We start from the raw sequence: 22,930 nt of genomic DNA on the forward strand, positions 1-22,930 counted from the left end.
TAGTAAATCAAGAATCTGTCAATCTCTGCCTTAGAAATATCAATCAACTTGGCCTCCACAGCCGTCTCTGGCAATGAATTCCACAGATTCACCACCCTCTGACTAAAGTAAATTCCTCCTCATCTTCTTTCTAAAAGTATGTCCTTTTATTCTGAGGCCGTGGCCTCTGGTCCTAGACTCTCCCACTAATGGAAACATCCTCCCCACATTCACTCTATCCAGGCCTTTCACTAATCGTTAAGTTTCAATGAGGTCCTATCCTCATCCTTCTAAACTCCAGCAAGTACAGGCCCAGAGCATCAAATGCTCATCATAATCCTCTCAGCTCTTAAAGGTAACAATACATTAACAGTCTGCATAGACTGTGGTAATTTGAAATAAAAATCTTGTGTAAAAAAATATCTAAGGGAAAAAAACAAGTGTACAACTCAGTACATTCAGTTCTTTGCAAGCATACATGGACTCTTTCCTTTAATAAGTACATAAGTGAATGATAGGAGCAGAATTAGGCCTTTCAGCCCATCAAGTCCATTCTGCCATTCAATCATGGCTGATCTATCTTCCCCACTCAATCACATTCTCCTGCCTTTTCCCCTAACCCCTGACACCCGTACTGATCAAGATTCATAAGTACTGCAGTAAGTTCATGTAAGCCATCATTCTAATCCGCACATACAGCAGTTATATTTGTACACTGTATTTGATACATTGATGGGTAACATGAACTAGGCCGTTGGGTTAATTGTCTCAAATGCTTTGATGTCTAAGAGGGAGTCGGAGTGAGAATCAGCACGCAAGGCTGATTGAATGTAGAGACTCAATAATATAACATTTTAAGAATCAATTGGCTTTTGAGAGTGAGGGAAATATTGGTGAACACGTGTGAACAGGTTACATGAGGTGTGTGGGGATAGGGATTGATGGGAATGCTCTGAAAGCTGGCAAAGACTTGATGAGCCAATGGTCTCCTTGTATGTCAAAGGAAATATGAAAATACAATCTCAATCAAACATTTCAGATTGCTTAACACTCACATTGATACCAATTCTTTTTCCATCTCTCCCTCTTGACGCCAATTCATTTGGTTTTCATCTTTCTCGATCATCTCCTGGGCTTTCAATCCAACCTTGACTGTTTAGACTTTAGAGATACAACATGGAAACAGGCCCTTTGGCCCACCGAGTCCGTGCCGAGCAGTGATCACCGGGTCAATTTATAATTTCACCGATGCCGAGTTGCTGCCTTACAGCGCTAGAATCCGGGTTCGATCCTGACTATGGGTGTTGTCTGTATGGAGTTTGTACATTCTCACTGTGACCGTGTGTGTTTTCTCCGGGTGCTCCAGTTTGCTCCCACATTCCAAAGATATACAGGTTTGTAAGTTAAATTGTCCCTAGTGTGTAGGATAGTACTAGTGTATGAGATGATCAATGGTCGGCGCGGACTCGGTGGAACAAAGGGCCTGTTTCCATGCTGTGTCTCTAAAGTCTAAAGTGTAAAGGCTGAGCTCCAGGTTATTGATGTTTAGTTTAGTTTGGAGATACATCATGGAAACAGGTCCTTCCACTCACCGAGTCTACGGCGACCATCAATCACCCCATGTACGAGTTCAAAGCCATCCTACCCTCCCAGAGATCACAGAGAGAAGGTGCTCATTCTGGGCGGATACCACCCTAGGACAGGATCGAACACTGGTCTCGGACGCAGTAAGTCAGCTGCTTTACCAGCTGCCCCACTGTGTCCGCTAAAGGTAAATGGAAATGAGGATCCTGTGGTATAAATAGAAGCCCAATCACCATTTTAGACAAAAATCATCCACCCCTGTCTGTGCAGTGCAGTGTGTTTGTGGCAGATCATTCACTTTTTAAGTTAAAACAATTCAAAAATCAAGTTTAGGATTAGGTTTATTATTGTCATGTGTACCAAGGGCAGTGAAAAACTTTGTTTTGCATGCTATCCAGTCAGAGCAGGTAATAGTGTACATAAATACCATCAAGTCAAACTCAAGTGCAATAGATAGAGCAAAGGAAGATACAGAGTGCAGAATATAGTTCTCAGCATTGGAGCGCACCAGTTCCTTAGACAACGTCCAATGTCCGCCAAAGAGTAGATGTGAATCAGAGTGTACCCTAGCTTAGGGAAGGACCGTACAGAAGCCAGATAACAGAGAGGAAGCTGTTTGGGGAGCACTGGGCAGCTCGGTGGTGTAGCGGTAGAGTTGCTGCCTTACAGCGCCAGAGACCCGTTTCAAACCTCACTAAGGGTGCTGTACGGAGTTTTTACATTCTCCCTGTGACCGCATGAGTCTTCTCCAGGTGCTTCGGTTTCCTTCCACACTCCAAAGACGTATAGGTTTGTAGGTTAATTGGCTCTGGTAAAATTGTAAATTGCTCTGTGCTTAGGATACTGTGAGTGATAAAGGGCCTGTCCCAGTCGTAGCAGATTGCCGAAATTTTCTTTTACCATACGACAATGACTACGACAATGCCGAGTCAGGTCGAGATTCCTCCGTCTTTGGAAACATTGCGAAATTCCCACGCTGTAAATGTTTCTCCGGCATCCTAATTTTCGCTGAAATCACTGACAAGTCGGTAATTACTTGAGAGTTTTGAAATATAACATCTTGCCCGGGTTACTTGAAAACCAAGGTTCATGATAACAAGGCATAAACTGGATTGACTTCCAGTTTACTAATAGCAGTATTAAGAAATTTAATTTTAAAAGTGGTTAAATGGATTTTTGTGCGGAGTGTGGGCATTCTTTGAAAATGTACGGGAGATGCATATCTGGTTTCTGGGTTGCATATCTGGGTTGGGAGCCTACTTTAAATGGAATCGCTGATGGCCATAAACATCGCAAAAATTCCCACGCTTACCTGACCGTCAAACTGTCGCCTCCAATCTACCTGTCAAATGTCCTGACGGTAAATAAATTGGTTAAACACAAGTATTTTATGGTATCTTCAAATGACTTTACTTAATTTAATATTATGTGCTCCTAAATGCATCTAAGAGAACCTAGCGAACCTGGGGACAGCATGCGACAGCGCCCGCAATAAGCAACAATACCTGGCGACAAGCCAGCTGTCGTCGAGAAATTTCTCAGCGGTTGATTTCTCAGCGACACGCTGAGATCCACTACGATTCTTTGAGGACTCCTCACGATCATGCCCGCGACACCCCGGCGAACTGTTGGCGACAGCCTAGTCGCCGGCAGTCGCCTTAAAATCGCCTAAGTGGGACAGAGCCTTAACTGGTCGGCGCGGACTCGATTGGCCGAAGGGCATGTTTCCGAGCAGTATTTAATTGGTTTGTAATTGGCCCTCCATACATTGCTCCTCGTGTGTAGGGAGTGTGGTGGCATTGAACTAGTGTGAATGGTTGATTGATGGTCACTGTGGACTCAGTGGGACAAAGGGTCTGTTTCCATGCTGTATCTCTAAACTAAACTACTGAATTCCCTTGAACTGACAGAAACATAATCCATATTTTATCTTGCTACCATTAACCCAATGTCCCAACAAATAGACAATTAGTTCACATAAGAAAGTATAATTCACATTGACCCAGAAAAAGGACAATTGCAAAGACATAGATGTGAGTGGAAATTGAGTCTGCTGATTATTTTCAATTCTATCCATTCCGTTTGAATTGATTTCCCAATGTCCAGGAAACAGCCTACATAAATAAAAATACAAGCACCTTCAGTTGACATATCTGCCAATGACAAGGAACTGTTTCACTTCTGCAGGGAGTCATGCTGAACAATTTAACGAGTTTGAATTATAGCTACCTTTTGATCAAGCTCATGGATATGCCCCCCTTTTTAATCTGAATCGGGAATAAAAGTGCTATTCTGTCAACAAAACCTCCAGCCATACATTCACTAAATGTACGTTGCCAAAAATAAACTAATGCATTGGCAGCAACAGATCAAACAAGGAAGAGCTTTGAATTTTACCAACACAGAGATCTGTGAAGGAAAGGTTTATATTTCCTGTCACATTGAAGGCAGTCAGAGTTATGGCTCATAGTTTATTCACTGAAATTTGTGAGTTCTCAGCAACAATCTGACCACATCTAGTTTCTGCTGATGTAATTGAAGTCGATGAGATGTATCGGAGCTGCTCCCTGTTATCAAGGCTTCTCTTAACTCCTGCCCACCCGTTGACTATTTGAAAGTCCCTTGGGTTTTACAGACATCTCTTGTCTAGTTCTTCACCCGATAGAGCACAACTTGTCGAGATGTGTATGATTTTAAGTATAATTGTATCCAGATTTAATATTCTCAGTAAAAAAAAAAATCCAACCAAAGCAAGTTTGACATGCTGTTAGTGAGGTAGACACAAAATGCTGGAGTAACTCAGCGGGTCAGGCAGCATCTCTGGAGAGAAGGAATGGGTGACGTTTTGGGTCGAGACCCTTCTTCAGACTGTTAGCGAGTCTGGGTAGCAGTGGGATCCAGGTGAGTCAGGCCACATGGTGCAGGAACGTGCAGCATGGAGCCTGTGGGCCTGTTGCTGAGCCTGGAACGTGGGTGAGGCGATGGCTGGTGGGTGGTGGAGAGCCAAGAGTCGGCGGAGTTGCTGGTGGAAGCCTGTGGGGGGCTGGAGTAAAGGTACGGGTCGGCAGAAACTGATAAGGCCTTGATCCATTTTACATTGTGTCAATGTGTGATCTGAGTAGCAGCTTGTAATTAGGGTTTTTTAAAACTGCAAAAGCAATTGATTTGTGTTTTATTTTGATGAATTATAATGGGGTGATCTTCAACTGCCTTCAATTAATTTCACTCATAGTTGCCTGAGCATGAGAATTGAAGACTACATTATGTTTCTGACTCTTTTAACAAAGGATGGAATGCAGATAAAAACATCAAAAATCAATAAGTTGAATAATAAGCCAATTGCTGCAACTTCTACATTAGACATTTTGTGCAATCCGATGATTGTGAACATTTAAAAAAATCATTAAAATCCTAAAAACCCGCAGTTGCTGGAAATCCGAAATAAAAACAGAATGCTTTGGAAATATTTGACAGGTCAGGCAGCATTTGTGGAGAGGGAAACAGAGTTAATCTTTCAGGTTCAAGTCACCTTCGTCAGAATGGATTTGACTAAGGATCTCAGACGGGGTGGCGCAACGGTAGAGTTGCCGCCTTACAGCGCCAGAGACCCGGGTTCGATCCTGATCTCAGGTGCTGTCTATACAAAGTCTGTCCATTCTCCCTGTGACTGCGTGGGTTTTCTCCGTGTGCTCCGGTTTCCCTCCACCCCAGAGACTTACAGTTTCGTAGGTTAATTGGCCTCGGTAAAAATTGTAAATTGCCCCTAGTGTGTGTAGAACAGTGTTAGTGTACGGAGATTACAGGCCTGTTTCCATGCTAAACTAAACAAAACTAAACAGACCTGAAATAGTAACTGTTTCTCTTTCCATATATACGCTGGCTGATCTGCTAAGTGTTTCCAGCATGGCTGTTTGTAGATCCAATGTTTTTGTGCAGGTCCACCACCGATATTCCGGCAGCCTTGGTTCCAGAGCCTTTCTGGTTTCTCGGACCAACAGGGCTCACAGCCTCTGTTAGGAGTCCAACAGGTACTTGAACTGTCTGCCTAGGATGCCGAGGAGCCGAGATACTGGCCCTCAAAATCGGCAGAAGTGAAAATATTCTTCATCCTTGTGGCTTACATGCCGTACCGCTACAAATGACGGTATTTTTATTGATGCAGACTGTTTCATGGGCATTGAGAAATAAATTCAAATAGAATGGTAATATTTGAAAATAATTAGCAGGCTGTGACTTCCACTTGCATCCAAGTCGTTGCTATTGTGGCGCGTCGATAGAGGCCCGAAATAAAGGCAAGGAGCCAGGTATTTCGGGGGCGTTATGTTTTATTATACCTTGGTTATCAGACGGGTCGAGTCTGCCGGAATGGCTTCGCGCCCAAAACCTTGTCCTTATATACATGGTACCGGACCGCCCCCCTGGACTGGTCCATTTCCGTGCCGAGGGGTCGGTAGTAGTATGGCCCGACCCTTGGGAGCCGCCACACTATTGTCCTTTTGTTGGGTTAATGTGAATTATACTTTCTCACGTGAATTATTTGTCTCTTCGTTGGGACATTGGGCTAATGGAAGCTGTGGAACTGATTAACGAACCTTTAGTTTTTTATTTTATTTTTTAGCTTTAGAGATACAGCGCAGAAACAGGCCCTTCGGCCCACCGGGTCCGCGCCGCCCAGCAATCCCCACGCACACTAACACTATCCTACACCCACTAGGAACAATTTTTTACATTTGCCCAGCCAATTAACCTACATACCTGTACGTCTTTGGAGTGTGGGAGGAAACCGAAGATCTCGGAGAAAACCCACGCAGGTCACAGGGAGAACGTACAAACTCCATACAGACGGCGCCCGTAGTCAGGATCGAACCTGAGTCTCCGGCGCTGCATTCGCTGTAAGGCAGCAACTCTACCGCTGCACCAACGTGCCGTGGAGCACGGGGGTATGGGGGTGGGGGGGGGGCATATGGGGAAGAGGGAGGGCGGGGAAGGGAGGTGTTTGTCGACGTTACCTAAAATTGGAGACTGCGACGTTCATGCCGCTGGGTTGAAGGCTGCGCAAGCAGAATATGAGGTGTTGTACCTCCAATTTGTGTGTGGATTCACTCTGACAATGTTTAGTTTAGTTTAGAGATACAGTGCGGAAACAGACCCTTTGGCCCACCGAATCCGCACCGACCAGTGATCCCCGCACATTAACACTACCCTACACAGACTAGGGATAATGTTTACATTTACATCAAGCCGATTAACCTACAAACGTGAACGTCTTTGGGGAGCGTGGGAGGAAACCGAAGATCTCGGAGAAAACACACGCACGTCACGGAGAGAACATACAAAACCCGTACAGACAAGCTCCTGTAGTCGGGATCAAACACGGGTCTCCGGCGCTGTAAGGACGCAACTCTTCCGCTGCATCGTGCGATGGAGGAGGCCCGGGACAAAAAGGTCAGTTAGGGAATGGAAAGGGGAGTTAAAGTGGTCAGCAACCGGGAGATCTATGAAACTGTGGCCCCTTTGCTCTCTTTGGTGGATGGGATGGGTTTCCACCATGTTGAAGACAATGCCTTGTTGCTTCTGCAATGAGGGTTCTATGAACGGTGGAAAATCCAAATCAGATTGCAACGCTCCGGAATCATTAACAGGAACAGCTTTGTGTGTGCTGTGGCTATCTCATGGATGTTATGATGACTAATGAAAGACATGGATAGAGTGGATGTTGAGAGGATGTTGTCATGAGTGAGAGTCCAGCACCAGAGGGCACAGCCTCATAATTAAAGGATGTACCTTCAGAATGGTGATGAGGAGCAATTTCCTTAGCCAGACGATGTTGAATCTGAGGAATTCATTGACACGCACAGTGGTGGAGGCCAAATCAATGGGATTTTTTTAAAGCGGAGATTGATAGGTTCTTGATCAGCTCTATGGTATTCCTCTTTAGCACCATCTCCATCCAAGAATTGGCCAATTAGAAAACCTCACCTGAGGGCTTCTATTGCTGGGGATAGACACAAAATGCTGGAGTAACTCAGAAGGTCAGGCAGCATCGCTGGAGAACATGGATAGGTGACGTTTCAGTTCCAGACCCTTCTTCAGCTATTGCTGGCCCTGATTTGACCTGTTTTCTTTTTCGCTTCCAGTTCCTCTGGAAACACTAGGAACTGGAGATGCTAGTTTTAAAAAAACACACACAAAGTGCTAGAGTAACTAAGTGGGTCAGGCAGCATCTCTGGATAACATGGATGGGGGACGTTTGGTTTGGGGCCTATCCATGTCCTCCATTGAGGGATTTCAGATGTGTCCAGACCTGAAACGTCACCTATCCCTGTCCTCCAGAGATGCTGCCTGACCCGTTGAGTTACCCCAGCACTCTGTACTTATTTTAGTGCTAAAACAATGGTGGCTGGCACCTGAGGCGAGTATTTTTTCCTGCAGTTGGTATCACCAATGCGTTTGAAGGACAAATTTGGCCAGATTGCTTTGGTGTACGATTGTGAACTTAGAGTAAACTTACAGACAAAGTCAGCTAGCCCGTTGCATAAGTATTAGTGAATTAACAAAAATATCCACATGGTTTCCATTCTCCAGTTCTCAGCTACAGTTTAAGCCCAAACCCAATTTTGACACTTTCCACATTACATCTCAATATGCTGCAGTAGTATTTTCATTTCCAGCTGCAGTGAATGAATAATATTTTATCATCTTCCCAGCTTTTATTCCCCTGCAAGTCATTTCTCACCGAGGTAGGATAATTACCTTCACTGCTAATCTTTTCCTGAAGCAATTGACTGCACTGCCTGAATCTTTAATGAAGATTCCCTCCTCTCACAGACCTGCCACAAACAGCAACTCAATTAACCCGAGCTCTGCATTGCTCCAGGTTTGCCTGATGTTGGGTGAATGCAGTTGCCTTCTGATTTTGGCCTAGCTGACTGCTGTTTAGCGGTGCATTGACATTTGGATCTGTAGCCGTTTTTACCCGCCCGATGTATCCGAGGTGCGCCTCAACAATGAAAGCCTTTGCTGTCTCTCACAGGCTCCAGTTAAACAATTACCAGGTTTTGGAATAGGCTGCGTTCCTGACTTAAGGGATGCTGAGGATGAGAGGACATTTGCCAGAGGTGCACAGGATGCTAATGGATTTAGATAGATGATGATAAATAGGTGCTATTGAGGGGCAGCACACTGGCGCAGTGGTAGAGTTGCTGCCTTCTAGTGCCAGAGACATAGGTTCGATCCTGTCGACGGGTGCTGTCTGTACGGAGTTTGTGTTTTCTCCCTGTGACCATGTGGGTTTTCTCCGGGTGCTCCGGTTTCTTCCCACATTACAAAGATATGCAAGTTTGTGGGTTAATTGGCTTCTGTAAATTGTACCTATTGTGTAGGTTAGAACAAGTGTCGACATGGACTTGGGGGGCCGAAAAGCCTGTTTCCACGCTGTATCACTATAAACTAAACTGAACTAAACTATAATAAAATTAAATAAAATAAATGAATTCAAAAACCTGATGGCATGGTGGATCGTTTAGAATTATGCCCACAATGCCTGTGCCAAAACATAATACCAAGATAAACTCCTCTCATCTGCCTGCACGTGATCTATCTCCCCTTCATACCCCTACATATTCATGTGCCTATCTAAATGGAGATACAAGAAACTGCAGATGCTGGTTTACAAACAAAGACTTAAAGTGCTGGAGTAACTCAGCAGGTCAGGCAGCATCTCTGGAGCATATGGATAGGTGATGTTTCTGGTTGTAACCCTTCTTCAGAACTAGTAAAAGGGTCCCAAACCAAAACATCACCTATAAGGAGATGCTGCCTGGCCCACTGAGTTACTCCAGGACTTTGTCTATTTTTTTTGCCTATCTAAAAGTTTTTTATTGATTTATTATTGTCAGTCTGATACCTTGAAACACTGCCTGCCATCAGGGTGTATCACTACTGTACATGAGTACACAAATGTCATATTAAAGAGAAGATAAACATTGTGCAGAATATAGTGTTACAGCAACAGACAAAGTGCAGATAAAAAATGTTCAGGGCTACTATGAGGTAGATTGGAAGAAGGGGAATTCTTCCTTAACACATGTAACGCCTGTTCAAGCGTCTGATAACTGGGGAAGAAGCTGTTCTTGAATCTGGTGATGCACTTAGTTTAATTTAGTGATACAGCCTGGAAACAGGCCCTACGGCCCACCGAGACTGTGCTGACCCTTACACTAGTTCTATCCTACACACCAGGAACAATTTACAGAAGCCAACTAACCTACAGACCTGCCCATCTTTGGAATGTGGGAGAAAACTGAAGCACCTAAAGAAAACCCATATGGTCATAGGGAGAGCGTACCATCTCAGTACAGACAGCGCCGGTATTCAACATTGAACTCGTCTCCCTGTCGTTGTACAATACAATACAATACAATATATCTTTATTGTCATTGTACAGAGGTACAACGAGATTGGGAATGCGCTTCCCATACGATGCAATAAATGAATTAGCTAATCAGTATAAATTTATACAACCCAGTGGCTCTTCCTCTGTGCCAACGTGCCGCCCTAAGATTCCTTTCAATCTTTGTATCTTTTGTAATGACCAGGGCGTGGGTGGTTGGGCTGGTCCATGTGATGGATTGGGCTGCATTCACCTCTCTCCGCAATTTCTTGTGGTTACGGGCAGAGCATTTCCCGTGCCAAGCTGTGATGCATCGAGACAGGATGCTTTCTATGATGGATCTGTGGAAGTTGGTAAGAGTCATTAGAGACATGCCAACATTTCTTAGCCTTCTGACAAAGTAAAGGCATTGTTGTGTTTTCTTGGCCGTAGATTGATAAAGGTGGTGAACAACACGAGGGACAATGTTTCTTTAAACATAAAGTGGCGGCACAGTGGCGCGCCTGGTAAAGCCACTGCCTCACCGGGCCCGGGACCAGGTGAGATCCTGGGAAAGTTAGGTCAGCCATGATTGAATGGCGGAGTAGACCTGATGGGCCGAATGGCCTAATTCTGCTCCTGGTACTCATAAACTTATAGACAATAGACAATAGACAATAGACAATAGGTGCAGGAGTAGGCCATTCAGCCCTTCGAGCCAGCACCGCCATTCAATGCGATCATGGCTGATCACTCTCAATCAGTACCCCGTTCCTGCCTTCTCCCCATACCCCCTCACTCCGCTATCCTTAAAAGCTCTATCCAGCTCTCTCTTGAAAGCATCCAACGAACTGGCCTCCACTGCCTTCTGAGGCAGAGAATTCCACACCTTCACCACCCTCTGACTGAAAAAGTTCTTCCTCATCTCCGTTCTAAATGGCCTACCCCTTATTCTTAAACTGTGGCCCCTGGTTCTGGACTCCCCCAACATTGGGAACATGTTATCTGCCTCTAATGTGTCCAATCCCCTAATTATCTTATATGTTTCAATAAGATCCCCCCTCATCCTTCTAAATTCCAGTGTATACAAGCCCATTCGCTCCAGCCTTTCAACATACGACAGTCCCGCCATTCCGGGAATTAACCTAGTGAACCTACGCTGCACGCCCTCCATAGCAAGAATATCCTTCCTCAAATTTGGAGACCAAAACTGCACACAGTACTCCAGGTGCGGTCTCACCAGGGCCCGGTACAACTGTAGAAGGACCTCTTTGCTCCTATACTCAACTCCTCTTGTTACGAAGGCCAACATTCCATTGGCTTTCTTCACTGCCTGCTGTACCTGCATGCTTCCTTTCATTGACTGATGCACTAGGACACCCAGATCTCGTTGAACTCCCCCTCCTCCTAACTTGACACCATTCAGATAATAATCTGCCTTTCTATTCTTACTTCCAAAGTGAATAACCTCACACTTATCTACATTAAACTGCATCTGCCATGTATCCGCCCACTCACACAACCTGTCCAAGTCACCCTGCAGCCTTATTGCATCTTCCTCATAATTCACACTACCCCCCAACTTAGTATCATCTGCAAATTTGCTAATGGTACTTTTAATCCCTTCGTCTAAGTCATTAATGTATGAACTTGAGGAGCAAGTGGGTGATCCATCTCTGCTCCTACTGAGGACCTCACTGGCAAGTAAATCTGTCTTCAGCCACTTTGATTTTTCTCCTCACTTCTGTAGACTGGATGTGATGACAATCAGACGACAATCGAAGTGTGGTCCTGAAGACCTGCTTCAGCATTCTCTGACCAAGATACAGAATACAGAATAGCTTTATTGTCATTCGTTTTACCGAACAAAATTAATTTGCCAGCAGTACAAAAAAACAAAAAACACAAGGCACACAACCCCAACACAAACATCCATCACAGTGACTCCAAACACCCCCTCACTGTGATGGAAGGCAAAAAAACTTCCTCTGTCTTCCCCCATGCCCCTCCCACGGACAGACAGCTCGACCCCTACCGAGGCGACAGACCCGCTCAGCCCCCGCAAGGAGATGGAAGGTCCCGCGGCCGAGCCGCACCGGGCGCTGGAAAGTCCCGCGGCCGTACCGGGCGATGGAAGGTCCCGCGGCCGAGCCGCACCGGGCGCTGGAAAGTCCCGCGGCCGTACCGGGCAATGGAAGGCCCCGCGGCCGAGCCGTACCGGGCGATGGAAGGCCCCGCCGCCGATGCTTGGGTGCGATGGGCTACTTTGTTGCGAAAAGCAACTGATTGTTTTTTAAAGTTGTGTTTTTTATTGCAAGTCACTTAACATACACAGATCAGCATGGGGCCCCTATGCTCGTGGGCCACCGGGGCAAGTGTTTCGAAAAAAGAAAGGGGAGGTCCCCCTTCCCCCCTCAACCCCTTCCTCCCCACTCCTTCCCACCTCCATCCCCACTCACTCCCCCCCTCCTCCCCAACTCCCTCCCCATCCCTCCACACCTCCCTCACCCCTCGGGGACGGGCCCAACGGGGAAAGAGGGGTACTGGGAAAAGGGGAGGTCCCCCTCCCTCCCCCCTTCCCCCCTCCCTCCACATCCCCCCTTCCCCCCTCCCCCCATCCCCCCTCACCTCTCACCCCTTCCCCCCTCCCCCCTCCATCCCCCTCCCTTCCTCCCTCCCCCCTCCCTCCCCGCCTCCCGGTTAGAATGGAAACCCTACGAGGACGGGCCCAACGGGGAAAGAGGGGTACTGGGAAAATGGGTGGTCCCCCTCCCTCCCCCTTTCCCCCTCCCTCCCCCTCCCCCCTACCCCCTCCCTCCCCTCTCCCTCCCCCCTCCCTCTCCCCCCTTCCCCCCTCCCCTCCCCCCTCCCTCCCCCTCCCCTCCCTCCACGCCTCCCTCCACCCTCCCTCCCTCCCCCTTCCCTCCCTCCCCTCCTCCCGGTTACAATGGAAACCCTACGAGGACGGGCCCAATGGGGAAAGAGGGGTACTGGGAAAAGGGGAGGTCCCCCCTCACCCCCTCTCCCTCCCCCCTCCCTCCCCCCTCCCCCCTACCCCCCTCCCTCCCCTCTCCCTCCCCCCTCCCCTCCCCCCCTCCCTCCCCCTCCCCTCCTCCCTCCCTCCCCCTTCCCTCGCCCCCACCCTCCCCCTTCCCTCCCCCCCACTCCCCTCCCGGTTACAATGGAAACCCTACGAGGACGGGCCCAACGGGCACACTTGTGCTAGTGTCTAATAAAAGGCTTTACATGAAGAATTTCCAGGGCACTTGCATTTAATACATGGCTCTACACTGAAACAATAAATCACCATGGAGACTGTTCATTAGTTGTAGCCATATGTATTCCAAACGAGATTAAAGTAAACATTAAACAGAATGTGCAACATTTCAATGTTATCCAGGCATAAATTGGACGCTGGTGCTTCTTAATAGTATTTGAGTTTGAGTTCCATTTCCTGAGCGTTTTGCGGCACACTCCCACTTTCCCTATTTTCATCCCCTTAATGGACTCGGAAAAGAGCTTAATGACCAGGGACCTTGGTCTGTCGCTGGAAATGCCGAATGAAAATGGTAATTTGCGCTCTGAGGCTTCCCATTGCGTTTGCTGCCACCGTGTAATAGGTTGGGGTAGATTTTCTCATCGTTCCCTCAACCCCATTTCTCAGTTATCGCCCTCCAATCCGTTGACTCTCGCATTCCCCTATTTCTTCAGGCACGAGGGTCAGTTTACCCACGCCTTTGCAATGGGGAAGACAACTGTGGCACACACACAGTCACAGAAAGAACTCCACACATACTGCAGCAGAGACCAGGAGCGAACACAGGTCACTGGAGCTGGGAGGCAGCAGCACTACCTGCTGTATCACCCGGCATCTATATGAAATTGTAAATGCTACAATGCAAAGGTGCAATATAGTTTGTTTGTCTCACCTCATGTTGTAGCCAAACTCCAAAAAAGGCCCTGTGAATTAATGCCAGAAACATACTGTGGTACAGTGCTACTCCTTGATGTGAAAAGCACAAAAGGACACAGTGCTGGAGTAACTCAGCATCTCTGGAGATTGTGGATAGGTGATGTTTCAGATTGGGACATAGGCAAGGGTTTTTTCGTGAAGGGCAGATGGTTGGAATAAAGGCCAGAGTCAAGAGCAGAAGGTGTGTGACAGGTTTGAAGAGTTGCAGATTGCGAAGGAGGAAGGAAAGTAACGGGGGGGGGAGGGGGGAGGGGAGAACCAGGTGGAAGTCCAGCTGGGGCACAGGGAGCGAAAGAGGGAAGGGGAGGAAAGGGGAGGGGTATGAGGGAGAAAGAGGGAGGCGGGGGGGGAGTTAGTTAAAGTAATGTTAATACCATTAGGTTCTAAGCTACCCAAGCAGAATAAGAGTTGCTGTTCCTCCAGTTAACAATACAATACAATACAATACAATACAATATATCTTTATTGTCATTGTACAGGGGTACAACGAGATTGGGAATGCGCCTCGCATACAATGCAATAAATTAATTAGCTAGTCAGTATTAATTTATACAACCCAATGAAACAGATTAGAACAATTTTAAACAGAATAAAGTGCAAGTAGATCTGTGCCGGATCACTGTGCGATGTGACCATCCGGCTCAGCAGGACCGGTTCATAGCAGCTATGGCCCTGGGGATGAAGCTGTTCCTGAGTCTGGAGGTGCGGGCGTAGAAGGCCTTGTATCGTCTGCCTGATGGTAGAGGTTCGAACACAGGAAATGCAGATGTTGGTTTAAACCAAGGATAGACACAAAATGTTGGAGTAACTCAGCGGGTCAGGCAGCATCGCTGGAGAAAAAATATAGGAATAGGAACCAAAGGTTCTGAACTGAAACATCACCTATTTTTTTTAAATCCAGAGATGCTGCCTGACCTGCTGAGTTACTCCAGCATTTTGTGCCCAAGGTCAGTGTGGGAATGGGAAGGGGAGTTAAATGGTTGGGCAACCGGGGAGACCCAGCAGGCCTCAGTGGACTGAGTGCAAGTGTTCAGTGTAAAGGTCACCGTATCTACACGTGGTCTCGCCGATGTACAGGAGGCCACATTGGGAACACTGGATGCAATAGATGAGGTTGGAGGAGGTGACCCTGGAAGGAGTGCTGTGGCCACTGGATGGAGGTGAGGGAGGAGGCATAGGGACAGGGATTACATCTCCTGCGGTTGCAGGGGAAAGCAGTGTGCGGGTCGACATCGGGGCAGTGGCTCGGGCGGAGGGAGAAGGATTTATGTTGATAACTCTGGATGTTTGTCATCATATTAGGTTGTAAATATTACTGATCTGAAGTGGAGGAGTATATGTCACGTGCTGCAGTAATGTGGCATGCATTATTGATTTCTCCAAGGATTATGATGTCTGGCTGTACCACTAATTACCAATTTCAAATAAAGAAAAAAAAATCCAATCATTATTTTCACAAGAAGCGCGTCAGCACAATGGCACAGCGGTAGAGTTGCTGCCTTACAGCGCCAGAGACCTAGATGTGATCCTGACTGAGGGTGCTGTCTGTACGGAGTTTGTACGATCTGCCTGCGTGGGTTTTCTCCGGGAGCTCGGGTTTCCTCCCACATTCCAAAGACGTGCAGGTGTGTTGGTTAATTGCCTTGGTTAAAGTTGTAAAATTGTCCCTCGTGTGTAGGATAGTGTCAGCGTGCGGTTATTCGCTGGTCGGCGCGAACTCGGTGGGTCGAAGGGCGTGTTTCTGCGCAGTATCTCGAAACTAAACGTTTCAATCATTTCAAGACCAAATGTTTCAAAATCTAAAATACTAGTGACTGTGGAGAATAATCATTTTTCAAAATAAGTTTCAATGACTGTTACTACATTCTTAACTTAGAACATTCTTAACTTAGTACAGTGCAATAGACAATAGACAATAGGTGCAGGAGTAGGCCATTCAGCCCTTCGAGCCAGCACCGCCATTCAATGCGATCATGGCTGATCACTCTCAATCAGTACCCCGTTCCTGCCTTCTCCCCATACCCCCTCACTCCGCTATCCTTAGGAGCTCTATCCAGCTCTCTCTTGAAAGCATCCAACGAACTGGCCTCCACTGCCTTCTGAGGCAGAGAATTCCACACCTTCACCACTCTCTGACTGAAAAAGTTCTTCCTCATCTCCGTTCTAAATGGCCTACCCCTTATTCTCAAACTGTGGCCCCTTGTTCTGGACTCCCCCAACATCGGGAACATGTTTCCTGCCTCTAATGTGTCCAATCCCCTAATTAGACAATAGACAATAGACAATAGACAATAGACAATAGGTGCAGGAGTAGGCCATTCAGCCCTTCGAGCCAGCACCGCCATTCAATGCGATCATGGCTGATCACTATCAATCAGTACCCCGTTCCTGCCTTCTCCCCATACCCCCTCACTCCGCTATCCTTAAGAGCTCTATCCAGCTCTCTCTTGAAAGCATCCAACGAACTGGCCTCCACTGCCTTCTGAGGCAGAGAATTCCACACCTTCACCACCCTCTGACTGAAAAAGTTCTTCCTCATCTCCGTTCTAAATGGCCTACCCCTTATTCTCAAACTGTGGCCCCTTGTTCTGGACTCCCCCAACATTGGGAACATGTTATCTGCCTCTAATGTGTCCAATCCCCTAATTATCTTATATGTTTCAGTAAGATCCCCCCTCATCCTTCTAAATTCCAGTGTATACAAGCCCAATCGCTCCAGCCTTTCAACATACGACAGTCCCGCCATTCCGGGAATTAATCTAGTGAACCTACGCTGCACGCCCTCCATAGCAAGAATATCCTTCCTCAAATTTGGAGACCAAAACTGCACACAGTACTCCAGGTGCGGTCTCACCAGGGCCCGGTACAACTGTAGAAGGACCTCTTTGCTCCTATACTCAACTCCTCTTGTTACGAAGGCCAACATTCCATTGGCTTTCTTCACTGCCTGCTGAACCTGCATGCTTCCTTTCATTGACTGATGCACTAGGACACCCAGATCTCGTTGAACTCCCCCTCCTCCTAACTTGACACCATTCAGATAATAATCTGCCTTTCTATTCTTACTTCCAAAGTGAATAACCTCACACTTATCTACATTAAACTGCATCTGCCATGTATCCGCCCACTCACACAACCTGTCCAGGTCACCCTGCAGCCTTATTGCATCTTCCTCACAATTCACACTACCCCCCAACTTAGTATCATCTGCAAATTTGCTAATGGTACTTTTAATCCCTTCGTCTAAGTCATTAATGTATATCGTAAATAGCTGGGGTCCCAGCACCGAACCTTGCGGTACCCCACTGGTCACTGCCTGCCATTCCGAAAGGGACCCATTTATCCCCACTCTTTGCTTTCTGTCTGTTAACCAATTTTCTATCCATGTCAGTACCCTACCCCCAATACCATGTGCCCTAATTTTGCCCACTAATCTCCTATGTGGGACCTTGTCGAAGGCTTTCTGAAAGTCGAGGTACACCACATCCACTGACTCTCCCTTGTCAATTTTCCTAGTTACATCCTCAAAAAATTCCAGTAGATTTGTCAAGCATGATTTCCCCTTCGTAAATCCATGCTGACTCGGAACGATCCCGTTACTGCTATCCAAATGCTCAGCAATTTCGTCTTTTATAATTGACTCCAGCATTTTCCCCACCACTGATGTCAGACTAACTGGTCTATAATTACCCGTTTTCTCTCTCCCTCCTTTCTTAAAAAGTGGGATAACATTTGCTATTCTCCAATCCACAGGAACTGATCCTGAATCTATAGAACATTGAAAAATGATCTCCAATGCTTCCACTATTTCTAGAGCCACCTCCTTAAGTACTCTGGGATGCAGACCATCAGGCCCTGGGGATTTATCAGCCTTCAGTCCCATCAGTCTACCCAAAACCATTTCCTGCCTAATGTGGATTTCCTTCAGTTCCTCCATCACCCTAGGTTCTCCAGCCCCTAGAACATTTGGGAGATTGTGTGTATCTTCCTCAGTGAAGACAGATCCAAAGTAACGGTTTAACTCGTCTGCCATTTCTTTGTTCCCCATAATAAATTCCCCTGCTTCTGTCTTCAAGGGACCCACATTTGCCTTGACTATTTTTTTCCTCTTCACGTACCTAAAAAAACTTTTGCTATCCTCCTTTATATTATTGGCTAGTTTACCCTCGTACCTCATCTTTTCTCCTCGTATTGCCTTTTTAGTTAACTTTTGTTGCTCTTTAAAAGAGTCCCAATCCTCTGTCTTCCCACTCTTCTTTGCTATGTTATACTTCCTCTCCTTAATTTTTATGCTGTCCCTGACTTCCCTTGTCAGCCACAGGTGTCTCTTACTCCCCTTAGAGTCTTTCCACCTCTTTGGAATAAATTGATCCTGCAACCTCTGCATTATTCCCAGGAATACCTGCCATTGCTGTTCTACCGTCTTCCCTGCTAGGGCCTCCTTCCAATCAATTTTGGCCAGCTCCCGCCTCATGCCTCTGTAATCCCCTTTGCTATACTGTAATACCGACACTTCCGATTTTCCCTTCTGTTTCAATAAGATCCCCCCTCATCCTTCTATATTCCAGTGTATACAAGCCTAATTGTAGTGCAGGAACAGACCCACCAACCCACAACATCAGTGTGAACATGATGAAATTTAAACTAATCTTATCTGCCTGCTTGTAATCTATATCCTGCCATTCCTTCCATATTGTGATATGAGATGAATAGTGAATATGAGTTGAACAGAATAGTGAAAGGCCTGGATAAAGTGGACGTGGAGAGGATGTTTCCACTAATGGGAGAGTCCAGGACCAGAGGCCATAGTCTCAGAATAAAAGGGCGCACCTTTAGAAAGATGAGGGGGACTTTCTTTAGCCAGAGGGTGGTGAATCTGTGGAATTCATTGCCACTAGACGGCTGTAGGGGCCAAGTCAACGGATATTTTTAAGGTGGAGATTGACAGATTCTTGATTAGTACGGGTGCCAGGGGTTATGGGGAGAAGGCAGGGGTTTGAGAGGTTGAGAGGGAAGGATAGATCAGCCATGATTGAGTGGATTTGATGATCCGAATGGCTTAATTCTACTCCTAAAACTTATGCATGGGGTGATCGATGGTCAGCACAGATTCATTGGGCTGAAGGACCTCATTCCGTGCTGTATCTCTAAAGTGTAAGAAAATAACTGCAGATGCTGGTACAAATCGAAGGTATTTATTTCACAAAATGCTGGAGTAACTCAGCAGGTCAGGCAGCATCTCAGGAGAGAAGGAATGGGTGACGTTTCGGGGTCGAGGTCGGGGTCGGGGTCTGAAGAAGGGTCTCGACCCGAAACGTCACCCATTCCTTCTCTCCTGAGATGCTGCCTGACCTGCTGAGTATCTCTAAAGTGTATCTCTAAAGTCAAATTCTAAGAATTAATTTGTTGCTTTTTGGGGATTTTGAGCTGTACAAATTAGCACCTCAATTTCCTGTAGACTTCAAAACTTCAAAAAGTGGTTATCTCACTCTCCTCTTTCTCACTCAGACTGGTTTGACCTCCTGTGAGATGTAAAATGTGTTCCTGTAATTTTAATCTGCAAGCCCTTTTTACCACCACCATGATTTTACTTTTAACAGCTAATTGGTAGCTTGTGTTTACAACGCAATCTGATCCCCTGACGATCACCCCTCTGTTTACTGTGATGGCAGACTGCTAAAACTTTGTTAAAAAAGTAATCTCACAATTGACATCTGCCGTATTAAAAGGATTCCTCATGTAACTAAAAGAAGCACAGCATTTCATACAGCATTAATAATTATTAAACTAAAATTAGGGGTGTCACGGTGGCGCAGTGGTAGAGTTGCTGTCTTGCAGTGCCAGAGTCCCGGGTTTGATCTTGACTACGGGTGTTGTCTTGGAGTTTGTACGTTCTCCCGTGACCATGTGGGTTTTCTCCAGGTGTTCGAGTTTCCTCCCGCACTCCAAAGACATACAGGTTCAAAGGCTTCAAAGGTCTTTTATTGTCACGTGTACCAATTAAGGGACAGTGATATGCGAATTACTATACAGCCATACGAAAAACGAAGCAACAAGACACACAACAGCATAAAAGGTAACATGAACATCCACCACAGCAGATTCCCCACATTCCTCACTGTGATGGAAGGCAAAAAAGTCCAATCTTCTTACTCTTTATTCTTCCGCGGTCGGGACAGTCGAACCATCCGTCGGGGCAATCGAAGCTCCTGCATCAGGGCGGTCGAAGCCCCCGCGTCGGGGCGATCGAAACTCCTGTCGGGGCTGTTGAAACTCCCACGGCTTGCAGTTCCTGATGTCAGTCTCTGACCAGAGACCGCGGGCTCCGTGATGTTAAGTCTGCAAGAATCCGCAGTTCGATCTGTTGTGCTTCGTGGTCCGGTAGCTGTTGTACTTTTGTTGAGTCTCTGGACGGACCACAAGTACACGTGTGTAAAAGGTTACAATGCTGGAGCTTAACTCCTGGCTGTTTATTCCGTGGCCACCTGGAACCAGAGTGACCACCTAATCGCACCAATCTCTTATATACACATTACTGCACAGGCAAACAAAGTAGTCCTTGGGATACAACAAAGTAGTCCCAGCAATATCACAACATCCCCCTTGTCCTATAAAAGAAATATATTGAACAACAAACTCTAAACACAAACGTTTTTTATAAACACCATAAAACATTAACAAATATCAACGGTAACGTGCAGGTTTCTTACTGGCACGTCCCGAGCGTGTCACATAATCCCCATCATCATTACGGGCCGGTCGTTCCTCCGCTTCACATTGGGTCTCAGTCCTGTTACTGTCTGGGGGGACACAATGGGGACCGACACCTGGCTTCTCCAGTGGAGGAAGATCTCTCAACTGCACTCGATTCCTCCTGAACCGATGTCCATTCGGCGTCTCAATAATGTAAGACCTTGACAGGGGTTCATCGCAGACCGATCTCACTTCTGCTGGAATCCAGACATGATTCGCTTGATCCGAGGTCGATCCCTGGCAAAGGGATCGCGGGCTCCTCGATGTTAAAGTCCCTCCGGCTCCCGTGGTGGAGCTCTCAAAGGTCAGTCTCCAGCAAAGGCAACCAACTCATCGACGTTAGGCCGCAGTGTGGACGGAGATACGATACGGAAATAAATCGCATCTCCGTCAAGGTAAGAGGTTAGAAAAAGTTTCCCCCAACCCCTCCCCCCCCCCCCCCCACACCCCCACATATAACAAGTTAAAGAACACTAAAAACATACATTTAACACATACGATTAAACCACAAAGAAGGAAGGGACAGACAGACTGTTGGCGAGGCGGCCATTACTGGCGAGGCAGCCATTACTGGCGAGGCAGCCATTACTGGCGAGGCAGCCATTACTGGCGAGGCAGCCATTACTGGCGAGGCAGCCATTACTGGCGAGGCAGCCATTACTGGCGCCACCCGATTTGTAGGTTGATTGGCTTTGGTAACATTTGTAAACTGCCCTAGTGTGTAGGGTAGTGTTGGTGTACGGGGATCACTGGTTGAGATCGCTTATGGCAATCCTCCTCACTGTTCATTGATGGTCTTCAGTGAAGGAAGTCTGATATCCTGACCCTATCTGTCCAATGGGAAAGATTCACCACCTTGGTACCGCAAGGCTCGGTGCTGGGATCGCAGTTATTTACAATATACATTAATGACTTAGATGAAGGGATTAAAAGTAACATTAGCAAATTTGCGGATTACACAAAGCTGGGTGGCAGTGTGAACTGTGAGGAAGATGCTATGAGATTGCAGGGTGACTTGGACAGGTTGTGTGAGTGGGCAGATGCATGGCAGATGCAGTTTAATGTGGAAAAGTGTGAGGTTATCCACTTTGGTGGTAAGAATAGGAAGGCAGATTATTATCTGAATGGTGTCAAGTTAGGAAATGGGGAAGTATAGAGATCTGGGTGTCCTTGTTCATCAGCCACTTAAAGTTAGCATGCAGGTACACCAGGCAGTGAAGAAAGCTAATGGCATGTTGGCCTTTATGACAAGAGGAGTTCAGTATAGGAGGTCCTTCTGCAGTTGTACAGGGCCCTAGTGAGACCGCACTTGAAGTACTGTGTGCAGTTTTGGTTTCCAAATTTGAGGAAGGATATTCTTGCTATTGAGGGTGTGCAGCGCAGGTTCACTAAGTTAATTCCCGGATTGGCGGGACTGTCATATGTTGAAAGACTGAAGCGACTAGGCTTGTATACTTTGGAATTTAGAAGGATGAGAGGGGATCTTATTGAAACATATAAGATTATTAAGGGATTGGACACATTAGAGGCAGGAAACATGTTCCCAATGTTGGGGGAGTCCAGAACCAGAGGCCACAGTTTAAGAATAAGGGGTAGGCCATTTAGAACGGAGATGAGGAAACACATTTTCAGTCAGAGAGTTGTAAATCTGTGGAATTCTCTGCCTCAGAAGGCAGTGGAGGCCAATTTTCTGGATGCCTTGAAGAGAGAGCTAGATAGAGCTCTTAAAGATAGCGGAGTCAAGGGGTATGGGGAGAAGGCAGGAACGGGGTACTGATTGTGAATGATCAGCCATGATCACATTGAATGGCGGTGCTGCCTCGAAGGGCCGAATGGCCTACTCCTGCACCTATTGTCTATTGTCTATTGGCTTTCTTCATGGAGTCAAACAGCCATCTCCAAGTTTTCATCTTCGTTCTGCTTCCAAGCCCTGGTTGTTGTCTTGCAAATTTGTCTTATGATGAGGCAAGCGATCATATTCCTGGGTGCCATGAATTAATGATGTACTGTAGACAAAGGAGAAGGATGTACAATCATATGTCCATAGACTCAACAAGGCCTTTTAATGATAGCTTCATTATTCAGATTATTATTAAGATACAGTATGGAAACAGGCCTTTCGGCCCACCGAGTCCATGCTGACCATCAATCACCCGTTCATACTAGTTCTATGTTATTCCACTTCACTATCCACCCCCTGCACGCTAGGGGGAATTTACAAAGGCTAACTCACCTACAAACTCACAGGTGTTTAGGACGTGGGAGGAAAC

At 46.6% G+C, this 22,930-nt stretch overlaps 1 protein-coding gene across 1 annotated transcript in view; it reads left to right on the plus strand.

Annotated features, from left to right (window-relative positions):
• axin1 (axin 1) overlaps window positions 1–22,930 on the plus strand; it is a 399,614-nt gene that overhangs the window by 129,051 nt on the left and 247,633 nt on the right. The window lies entirely within an intron of this gene.

The sequence above is a fragment of the Rhinoraja longicauda genome, chromosome 21 (assembly GCF_053455715.1).
Source record: "Rhinoraja longicauda isolate Sanriku21f chromosome 21, sRhiLon1.1, whole genome shotgun sequence".
Classification (NCBI taxonomy): Eukaryota; Metazoa; Chordata; class Chondrichthyes; order Rajiformes; family Arhynchobatidae; genus Rhinoraja; species Rhinoraja longicauda.